Genomic DNA, 12,265 nt, shown 5'->3' on the forward strand with positions numbered 1-12,265 from the left:
AGTAAGGGCTGCCATTTTAGCTTGAATATCATCCTGAGTATTAAGGTTGTAAAGGCCCCCGTGTGGAATGCTAGTAGGCTTAGGCAAAGGTTTATTCACTCTATCCCCTGTATCCCATAATTGTGCAATCTCTACGAGAGAGTCTAAATAGTCCCATGCCTCATCGGGTTGCTTTTCCAGAAATAGACCGTTGCACATAGTCTCTATAAATTGTTTCAACTGTGGAGACAACCCTTCGTAAAAGAAACTAATGGTTCTCCATGTTTTCAAACCCATGATGAGGACAAGAGAGGAGCAAATCTTTAAATCTCTCGCAGCATTCATAAAATGTTTCATGGTCTTTTTGTTGGAAATTACTAATGTGCCTTTTCAAAAAGTTAGTCCTTTGTGCGGGAAAGTATTTTTTCAAGAATTCTCTTTGCATATCATGCCATGTTCCTAGCGATCTAGGTCTCAAGGAGTTCAGCCATGTTTTGGCTTTATCCTTTAAGGAAAAAGGAAACAAGGTCAATTTAAGGACATCTTCCGATACATTTGGCACTCTAAATGTGATGCTAATTTCCTCAAAATCCTTAATATGAAGATAAGGGTTCTCGGATTCCATCCCATGATACTTGGGCAGCAATTGAATTACTCCTGGTTTGATTTCAAAGTGTCCTACATTTTCAGGAATAATCATGCATGAAGGTTGACTAGTCCTAGTGGGATGTAAGTATTGTCGAAGTGTCATAACTGGGGGTCTACCTTCATCACCATGGTGACTTCCTACATCATCAGGAAAATTTGCCATCTCACAAGGTGTGAGATACTGCGAAGGAATTTCAAGGGTGTGTCCTAAGGGATGATCTAAAGTTGTACGACTTAATCGACCGGTGTCGTCCCTATCCCAACCTAGCATACAAAATTTAATTATTTTTTTTAAATAAATATAAATATAAGTACCAACTAAAGATATCCTAAAACTACATCCTAAAACAAAAATCTATTCACAATCAAACATGCAACTAAACATTACACCTCAATTTCTAATATTTTTCTTAAATTTCTAAACAGCTCCTAACTGGTTTGAAGAGGGCACCTAAGCCTCCAATCCGGTCTAATGAACCGAGTTGACCAGGTAAGCTCCCAGGTAAGTGGAGGGGTCACGATGCGTTCGCAAAGGTCCCACTTAAAATCCACTTGCCTCGAACAGATGAACTGTCTCCCTTATAGGGACAAAGCTTGCCTAGACATCAACTAAGCCACAGAGCAAAATTGGTGCAACTTGCGGTGGTCTTCATCCTATTGAGCTCGAATGTCCTTAGGGGCCAACGTCTAGTTGATTTTAGTTAAGCTTAGGATATTTATGCAATGGGGTGATTTTTGGGCTAAGGACGAGTGATGAAATCCCGACCTTATCTTTTTAAATGGGTTCAGCCCTTAGAGTATTTTATGCTGATGCCATATACTATATGCAACAATCAAGAGATTTTTTTTTAAAATATTTATGACATGAAATTAAATTTCATTGAATAGGTGATCAAGCAAATTATTTATTTTTTTTTTAAATTTTCAATTAGCAACAAGGGTTAATGAGATATGATAACAATAAAATTCTGATCTAAAACAATTAAATGCAGAAAATTCAAAACAGACAGCAGCAAGTTTTCGTATTAATCTGATAGTCTTAAAAGTTTTAGTATGTCAATCAGACCGTTCAGATGAAAGAAACATAGGTCCTGCACCTGACGACCAAATTTGAGTTCAATCAGACGGTTAATTTCTTCGATATCAGAGTTTGATGCAGACTGTGCAGGGAATAAAAAAGCAGCAGTAAAGATTTTTTTTTTTCGAAAGAAAAAGACTAACTACTAAAGTACTAATTAAATCTAAAAATTATACTAATAAATCAGCCGTTCCCCGGCAACGGCGCCAAAAACTTGATGCAAAAATAAAATTGTTCTCCCAAGTGCAGGAGAATCGCACAAGTAGTAAATTCTCGGAAGTCCGAGGTCGAATCCTCAGGGAACGATCTATAGATTATTAGCGTAATTTTTAGATGTAATTTTCAGTTGAATAAATTTGTTGATTAAGATGATGTTTTGAAGTTTAGAGAAACTAATTAATAGATTAAGTTCGATAATAAAGAGATGGTTAGGGATCCGGAATCCCCCTTGACAATAATACATTCAAGATATAAACTCTACGGTTTCTGATTTAAAAGTTCAAATGTAGGATAGATCTAATCATGGAATATATTGTTTGAACACACGAACTCAATTTCTAAACATTCGTCGTGCTGGTTATGTCTACGACAAATCAAATAATAAAGTAATCCATGCATCAATAGAGATAAACCATTAAAGAACTATCTACAACATAGGCAAGCAAGAAACCAAAACATATTAAAAGATCTAAATTGAATAGAACAATAGTTTAGAGTTTACTCCAAGAAAGTAACAAGTCAAGGGTTCTCCCATCACCCTAGACCAAAGGGATTAGCCGGCCATCAATATGAACAATCTCCCCTGTTCCTGTTCCCCTTTTTTTTCTTTTTATTTTCGGAAACAGGGCCTCCCCTGTTTCTCTCCTCCTCTGTTTTTTTTCTTTGTTTTCAAATGAGCGCCCCCCCCTTTCACCCTTCCCAGCCGAGAGGTATATTAAGCTAGCATTTCCCCCCCTCCTCGCACGCGGTGGAAACGGACGTTGGAATGGATCTCGGGAGATTGCGGACGCACTCCGAAGATCACGATCGCATGCATCGCGGGATGATGGGCTGCCCGCGGACGGCTGGGAGAAGCTGTGACTCGTGAGGCCAATGGGATGAGCGGACGGGGCGTGATCACGGATGCTGAAATCACGGGCTTAGAAGCTGGTTCTTTGCTGGGATTTGAGACGTGGAGGATGAGGCACAAAACCATCACGGACGGTTGGGTAGCTCGCGAATGGAAGGATGAATGCGTGGATCCGGAAGAATCGGATGCGGAGGAGCTGAACAGCAGATCCTTGGACGCGGTATCTTGAGAGAGCTAGGATTCGGATGATGCGTTGGAAGATCACACGGACACGGGATGCTGGATTGCAGGAGGATCGGACTCGGATGATGTGCTGGAGCTGGAACGCGTGGGAGGATGCTTCACGGACGCTGGGAGCTGATAACAGAAGCTTGGGATCTCAGGACGTTGGGAGGTTGGGTGGTCGTTCGAAGCATACATCCCGGCTGAGAGCTGGATCTCCGGACGCGTGAAGGAAGCTGATCACGGATCCTGGCTGGGATGCAGAGTCGAATTCGTGAGATGAACGGGATGAGCGGATCACATGCGCTGGGACATGGTGGATGGCTTGCGGAAGAAGCGGACGACGTGGCATGCTGGGAGAAGCTTCATGGGCAAACTGCTGAGAAGAGGTGGACGGCTGGTCTTAAGCATTGGAGCTGGGGCTCGTTGTGAACTGGGACGCATGGGAGATTCGCACGCGGAGAAGACGAACACGGTTCCTGGGGTCCCGAATTCGGAAGATGTGCGGATGGGCTGCACGCGGGTTGCTTCAAATGGATGCATGGGATGCAGGAAGCTCGGACAGTGGGAGCTGATCACACGCGAAGATGCTATGAATTCGGAAACTGGCTGCAGAATTAGATTCGGACGCACTGGATGCGAACGTGGAAATGCTCGGGATGCATTGTGGATGGCTGAATCTGGGCTCTGTTCTGCAGTTAGGAAGATGCATTCTTTTAAGATGAATTTATATAAAATAATGATAAAAATTATAATAAGTGCTAAGGATAAAATATTTAATCATGCAAATGTTAACACCTATTATTTATCATTATTTTGCTAGCATTAGGCTAAGTTAATGGGTATTTAGATCGCACTTTTGTGCTCTCATCACCTATCACAAAGATAAAGGTAAGGAAAGGAAAAATGAGGGAATCGGATGCTACGAATGTAAGAAGCCGGGACACTTCAGAGCAGACTGTCCTTTGCTCAAGAAGGCCAGCAAGTACAAGAAAAAGAAGGTCCTCGTCTCCACCCTATCGGACTCCGATACATCATCATCATCATCGGATGAGGAACAAGAAGAAAAGGCCAACCTATGTTTTATGGCAAACGAAAATGAGGTAACATCTGAAACGCATTTAGATTTTACCTTTGATGAATTATATGATGCGTTTAATGAATTAATGGATGAATATAAGTCAATAAGCCTTAAGAATAAAGAGCTAAAACTAACCAATCAATCTCACCTCCATAAATACGATAAATTAGTTAAGGATAAGGATTTTATCACTAAAGAAAATTTAGAACTTAAAACTAGCAAGCAAATGTTAATTCAAAAAACTAATACCTTAATTAAAGATAACGAAAAACTAACCAAGAAAATTTCTGAACTTAAAAAGGATAAACAAACTTTTAGAGATAATTTCACTAAAAACTTAAATGCACTAAAAACAGAAAAACAAAAGTTGGCACTAGAACTTGAAAAGTACAAACCTTTTGTAGAAAAGTTTACATATAGCTCTGAAAAATTGGAAATGATACTTAATAGTCAACGAGCTGTGTTCAATAGAGCTGGTTTAGGGTATAAACCAAAAAATAAGCAAAAGCTCCTTAGTAATTTCTTTGTAAAAGCAGGAGAAAGCAAAATTAAGAAAATAACCTGTTTTTGCTGTGGAACAATAGGACATAAAGCTAATGTGTGTGATCATAGAAAAGGAAAAACTAAAAGAAAAATTAAAAGGGTTTGGGTTCCAAAAGGAACCAACATTACTAACCATGAAGGACCCAAGAAAACTTGGGTACCTAAAATTGTTTGATTTCCTTGTGTAGGAGTGTTTTGCAGCCAAGGTCGACAAAAACTGTTGGTACTTGGATAGTGGCTGCTCAAGACACATGACGGGTGACAAAGACCAATTCTTCACCCTTGAGCCTAAGAAGGGAGGTGCTGTGATATTTGGAGACAATAACCAAGGTCACATCATTGGTATAGGTAAAGTACAAATCACCCCTTCAACCTTTATTGATAATGTTCGATATGTTGATGGTCTTAAGCATAACCTACTTAGCATTAGTCAATTGTGTGATAGAGGTTTTGATGTTCTGTTCAAACCATCTTTATGCATCATAACCAACTCAATTGACAACAGTTTAGTATTTAAAGGAATTAGACGTGGCAATGTGTACGTAGTAGATCTTGTGGATCTTGCCAAACATAACCCCTGTTTAGTTGTTAATGATACTAAGGATAATGATGCAAGTTGGTTATGGCACCGTAAGTTAGGTCATGCAAGTATGGATACAATATCAAAACTAGTTAAAAGAGATTCCGTGATAGGTTTGCCAAAACTAAAATTTGAGGAAAATAAAATCTGTGAAGCTTGTCAATATGGCAAACAATCAAGGAACTTCTTTAAATCCATAAATTGTGTCTCTACCTCTAGACCTCTAGAACTACTACACATGGATCTATTTGGACCAACTAGAACCACAAGTCTAGGTGGAAACAAATATGGTCTTGTTATTGTAGATGATTTTTCTAGATATACTTGGGTCATATTTTTAGCTCATAAAGATCAAGCATTTTCAGTATTTAAGAAATTTCATAAGGAAGTAACTAATGCTAGAGATGCTTCAGTCATAGCTATTAGAAGTGACCATGGAACGAAATTTGAAAATCATCTATTTGATAAATTTTGTAGTAAAAAGGGGATAACTCATAATTTTTCTGCACTTAGGACACCACAACAAAATGGAGTTGTAGAAAGGAAGAATAGAACCCTAGAGGAAATGGCTAGAACCATGCTATGTGAAAGTAACCTCCCTAAGTATTTTTGGGGAGAAGCCATTAATACATCATGTCATATATTAAATAGAGTTTTATTGAGACCCATTATAAAGAAAATACCTTATGAACTTTGGAAAAATAGAAAGCCCAAAGTAAACTATTTTCATATTTTTGGGTGTAGGTGTTTCATTCATAACAATGGGAAGGATAACTTAGGTAAATTTGATTCTAAATCTGATGAGGGTATATTTTTGGGGTATTCTACAACAAGTAAAGCCTATAGAGTTTTTAATAAAAGAACCCTTGTTATTGAAGAGTCTATACATGTTGTTTTTGATGATACTAGTGATATCTCTTCTAGCAAGAGAATTGTTCTTGATGATGATGCTGAAATTCTTGAAGAAAAGATTGATGAGATGACATTACAAGAAGATGAACAAAAACTAATTGGAAATGCATCATCAAGCCAAGAGGCAATTGTGGATCATGGGCTGACGAAGGCTTGGAGGTATGCTCATGGGCATCCTAAGGAATTAATTTTAGATGATCCATCTCAACCTGTTAGGACTAGAGCATCTCTTAGGAACTTAAATAATCATCTAGCATTTGTCTCACACTTTGAACCTAAACACATAGAAGAAGCTGAAAAGGATGTAAATTGGATAAATGCAATGCAAGAAGAACTAAACCAATTTACTAGAAACAAGGTATGGAACCTAGTTGAACGACCCTCTGAATATTCAATAATAGGTACCAAATGGATATATAAAAATAAACTTGATGAAAATGAAATTGTAATTAGGAATAAGGCTAGACTAGTAGCAAAGGGCTATAATTAAGAAGAAGGTATAGACTTTGATGAAACCTTTGCTCCTGTAGCTAGACTTGAGGCAATTAGATTGTTACTAGCATTTGCATGCTCTAAAGATTTCAAATTATTTCAAATGGATGTAAAAAGTGCCTTTTTGAATGGGTATATTAATGAGGAGGTGTATGTAGAACAACCTCCTGGTTTTGAAAATCATCAATACCCCAATCATGTGTATAAATTAAACAAAACACTTTATGGTTTGAAACAAGCACCTAGAGCATGGTATGAAAGACTTAGCAAATTTCTACTAGATTATGAGTTCTCTAGAGGAAATGTAGATACAACATTGTTTTTAAAGAAGAAAAACAAAGAAATGTTAGTAGTGTAGATTTATGTTGATGATATTATTTTCGGTGCTACTAACAATCGCCTCTGCGAAGAATTTGCTGACTTGATGCAGAGTGAATTTGAAATGAGCATGATGGGAGAGCTGAACTATTTCCTCGGACTCCAAATCAAACAATCTGAAGAAGGGATCTTCATCAATCAAGCTAAATACATCAAGGAGATGCTTAAGAAGTTTGATATGGAAGGAAACAAGTCAATCAGCACACCCATGAGCTCATCATGCAAACTAGACCAAGATGAATCAGGTAAATCAGTAGATCAAAAGATGTATAGAGGTATGATAAGATCTTTATTATATCTCACTGCAAGTAGACCTGATATCATGTTTAGTGTATGCATGTGTGCTAGATATCAATCTAATCCTAAGGAATCACATTTAATTACAGTTAAGAGAATCTTTAAATACCTAATAGGAACAAAAAATATAGGTTTATGGTATTCTAAAGAATCTAGCCTAAACATAATAAGGTATACAGATTCAGATTTTGCTGGTTGTAAACTTGATAGAAAAAGCACCAGCGGGTCATGTCAATTCTTAGGAGAAAATTTAATCTCATGGTTTAGCAAGAAACAAAACTCGATTGCATTATCTACAGCTGAAGCCGAATATGTTGCTGCCGGGAGTTGTTGTGCTCAAATCTTGTAGATTAAACAACAACTTGAAGATTATGGCATTAAACAAGATAAAATTCCCATTAATTGTGATAATACAAGTGCCATTAATCTAACTAAAAATCCAATTCAGCACTCAAGAACTAAACATATTGAGATAAGACATCACTTCATAAGAGATCATGTACTAAATGGTGATGTGACACTTCAATTTGTTTGCACTGATGATCAATTAGCTGATATCTTCACAAAACCCTTGAGTGAAGAGCGATTCTGTGTACTTAGGAGAGGATTAGGAGTGATTGATCCATCCTAGTGATATTCTCTTCTAATTCTTTGATTTTGATGATTAGCTTGTGTTAAATATAGAGTTTCTCATCTATGATCATCAATTCAGATCACAAACGTTTTGATTATCCCTTGTTTGGCACGAAAATAACATGATTTTTGGGTGCGTGCCAGAGTTCGAGTCGACTCGGATACATTTTAGAGTCGGCTCTTGGGGGAGTCGACTCGCACATAGTTAGGAGTCGACTCGAGGTCGATGGCATCATAGGGGGAGTCGACTCGCGCATATTTTGGAGTCGACTCGAGGTCGAGTCGACTCGCGACTTACTGGAGTCGACTCGAGGTTGGGAATCCGATGTTTTAACCCTAAATCGAAGCGTTCAATCGACACTTCTATTCACCGCCGCCACTGTTCAAAATCTAGAGTCGTCTCCGACCTCGTCTCTGACCTTTGTTAGGGCATTTCCGTCGAGTTTCCCTCCGTTCCTCGTGTCCTTTCCCCCTCCTTAGGTCTAGGATGCCTCGGAAAGTTGTTGACCCGAGCCGGAAAAGGCCCCAACCCGCGAGCGGTACCGAGCGACGGTCAAAGGCTCGGAATGATCCCGTGAGGCCACAACCTCCGGTTCCTTCCCCACCGAGGCCGGTTCCCTCGCGTCCGTGCGCCGGGAAGGCGGTTTCCACCGGGAGATACGTCAACTTTGACTTCCTCTCCCGGGAAGGCTTTACCCTAGGGCATAGGTTAAGGGCTCAAGGGTTAGAAATGTTTTGTTCCCTAGATCTCCCTACTTACCCGGGGTTAGTTAGGGAATTTTACGGTACAGTAGCTAGGGGTCATGGTGGGATACAGAAAACTGTAGCGGGTGTCCCAATATTTATTTCGGAGGACTTCATTGCTCAAGTCCTCCATCTTCCCCAAGTAGGAATGTTTCCCTCTCACCCAGCAGATAGGACTGAGGCCCTTACGGCCATACTAGGGAGTCCACCTCAGTCCCCCCTAGAAGAGGTGTCTGCAAATCAGCTATCAGCTAAAATGCGGCTCCTCTTGAGCATCATATCTAGGATCCTCTTCCCCAAGACAGGGCGTTTTGATTTTGTATCTGAGAGGGACCTAGCTCTAATGTTCTACATTCTTCAGGATACTCCAATCAACTTTCCAAAACTCATCTATAAATACCTATGTGAGCCTCTAGACAAACCAAGGCTTACTCTTCCCTATGGCATGCTCTATACTTTGATCTTTAGGGAGTTAGAGGTCCCCATTCCTGAGGGGGAACCCTCTCGCTCACTGCGATACACCGATCGCATGGGTGAGGGGACTCCACACAGGATGGGTTTCCATAAGGTTGAGAGAGTCTGGGTTCGGAAACCATCCTCTTCCACACCTTCTGACCCTACTACTCGACACTCCCCCAGCCTTGATCATGACTCCGATTTTTCCCCCTATCCCTCCACTTCAGCACCATCTACTTCAGCCGGACCCTCCACTGCACCACCTAGAGGTCCGGATATCACCTAAGCAGCTCCGGGAGTTGCGACAGGAGATCGTGAGGGATCTTCGGGACGACCTACTGAGGGAGCTCCGAGGTCCAGCGATTGCTCCCTCCACTGCCCTAGTTCCATCATTGGCAGCCGTGACCGAGATGACGGCTCATCTGAGGGAAGAAATTTACAATGTAAGAAGCCTAATTCAAGCCCAATTTTCGAATATGAGCGATGTCACGAGCAACACAAGAAAGCTGCGAGAAGACATCCTGTTAGATGTATGCCCTAGAAGCCAATCTGGCTGACACATTGTTAATTCTAGGGACATAATTTTGTACTTGACTATTTATTATTGAATAAATAAAAGGCATCTTTCCATTCATATTATTTATGTGTCTATGAATCGTCCAAGAAATTAATAAGATGATGATACATATTCTCAAGAGTTGAGAATTTGAGCCATGTATCATTGGTGATTAATTTCTAAATGCTCCTGATCAATGGATCATCACGAGAACGGTAATCGATCCGATCAGTGCACAGATCACTTTCCTTCTGGATGGACGAGACTTGAGTCCACAGTGTAGGGACACTGAAGTGATAGTGCAGGTGCTTGTTAGAGAACAAGGGTACTGAGCGTGACTAAGACAAGAAGTCACTTGGATGTCTATCCACTCGTCAGTGACTTGCTTGATGTTGCAGTAGTGTGACTGGTCCTTTGACCTGCGGTGCTTCGGCTACTCACAGTGAGGTTATTGTAGTTTGACTGCACACATATATGGTCTCTAGCCATATGGGTCCATGCAGTGTAGATTGGCTGCAGTAAGTTCACTGTAGGAGTAGGGTATGCACCTATAAGGAATCTATCGACCTTGATAGATAAGGAGAGATCCTATGTGATTTATAAGACTGAGTTTGTAAGACCTCGGCCGGGGCAGTATGCACAGTGAAAAAAGAGTTTTCCACTCTCGAACTTAATTCAAATAAATCTTCACATATGACAGACGATGGGGTTTGACGAGTTGTCCATGACCTCCGTACTGTAGGGATCCACGATAGTAGGACTGTATCACATGATAACTGCACCTAGAGGTTCATCTTTCTATTCTACTGGATAGCCACTACATGCTGCTAGGTGTCACTGGTGGATGGTGGGACTCACAGGGATTATCTCGATGATCGATAAACCCTAATGAGTAGAGTTGGAATCGTTCCAATCCATTGAAAGGAGTTTTCAATGATATCATGATAGAGATCATAATATATCTCACTACCAGTCAGAGTAGAACCTATGGGGTCACACACACTAGAAGTATTGACCGATCCGATGGTTGAATCGTGATTAGGAATCACAAGTAATCAATTCGATGATAATAAGTTGAAGAAGGAACAAAGAAAATTAATTAATTGGACTTGAAACAAGAGTCCTACTTCGAGTAGGATTCCTAGAGTCCTAATTGGATTAGAACTGGGAATCCTAGTTGGAGTAGGACTGGGATTCCTACTTGGAATAAGATTTTTGAATTAAAATTGGATTCCTACTTGGAATAGGATTTCTAGAAGACCTAATTGGATTAGGACTTCGGATTCAAATAGAGTCCTAATTGGATTAGGACTAAAATTAAATATGTCCTAATTTGGATTAGGATTTCTTAAGTCACAATTAATTATTAATCTAATAAATCAATAAGACTCCTAATTGGATTAGGATTGAAGAGTTCAATTGAGTCAAAATTGATTTAAGTTCTAATTGGATTAGGACTTACCTAGATTGGATCCAAATTGGTTCACCCTTGGGCTAAGCCTAATTGGATTAGGGCTTGACCACATTAGGGCATCCCAATCCTTACTTAATAAGGATTAGGGCAACCATGAAGGAGGGGCACACGCCCCTCCTCCTTTTCTTGGCTTGTGGCGGCAACACAAGAGGGGCTTGCGCCCCTCTTGGAAGGTGATCAAGGGCTCCTAACTTGTAGGAGCCCTTCATGCTTATAAAAGAGGGACTAGGGCCGGCGCCCTAGAAGCACCCCTTTCTCCTCTTCAAGTCGTGGCCACCCCCTCTCCTCTCCTCTTGTTTTCAGCCGCAAGCAAAAGGAAAAGCCAAGAGGTGTCTTGGCGGCATCTTCTTCCTCCCTTCCTTCATCCAACGCAAGGAAGAAAAGAAGGCTGCGTGGGGATTCTTCTTCTTCCTCTCCTTCATCCTTCTTCTTCCTCCTCTCAAGCACAATCAAGGGTTGATTGAAAGAGAGGAGATCAGCCATCAAAAGAAGTCTTTGCAAGGGAGCTAGCACCCCGGGAAGACAAGAAAGCTTTGATCGGTCCTCTGCTTCGTGTGGATACCCGTAGAGGCCGAGCACTTGAACGGCTTCAAGCGAAACCTTCATCCTAAACCACGAACTTCAGTTTACGGTGATCATCTACCCGCACAAGGTGAAGATCTGATCTTCCTAAAGGTTTTAAAAGTTTTTAATTCTTGCCTAACTACGAACGGTTCATGAAACAACGTTCATGCGATGAACGTCGATCCCGCACATGCCTCTTCCGCTGCCATCTGATTTTTTTTTGAAATATCAGCAGCATGGGCGGGTTCCCAAACAGTGGTATCAGAGCCTAGGTTTCGTAGATTAAGTTAAGAATTAATTATCTAAAGGCTTATTAGATCTGAAAATTGAATGATCATGAATGCTGAAAATTTCTGCATGCAGATTTTTCAGGGGTGCTGATTTTTGCATGCTGATTTTTATGTGATAAGATGATGATTCTAATTGCATTGTTAATGAGATTACAAAGTTTAGAATCATGATTAGCATAATCAGTAACCTATGTCATGATATAATCAGTTAGTTTTCAGATTTGAAAATTATAATTGTTGCATATGGTGATGATCATAGGATTCAAACC

At 40.3% G+C, this 12,265-nt stretch overlaps 1 pseudogene; it reads left to right on the top strand.

The window, feature by feature from the left end:
• Window positions 1–269: 269 nt before the first annotated feature.
• Window positions 270–367, top strand: LOC120107565 (annotated as a pseudogene).
• Window positions 368–12,265: the final 11,898 nt, after the last annotated feature.

This window comes from Phoenix dactylifera, unplaced genomic scaffold (assembly GCF_009389715.1).
Source record: "Phoenix dactylifera cultivar Barhee BC4 unplaced genomic scaffold, palm_55x_up_171113_PBpolish2nd_filt_p 000902F, whole genome shotgun sequence".
NCBI lineage: Eukaryota > Viridiplantae > Streptophyta > Magnoliopsida > Arecales > Arecaceae > Phoenix > Phoenix dactylifera.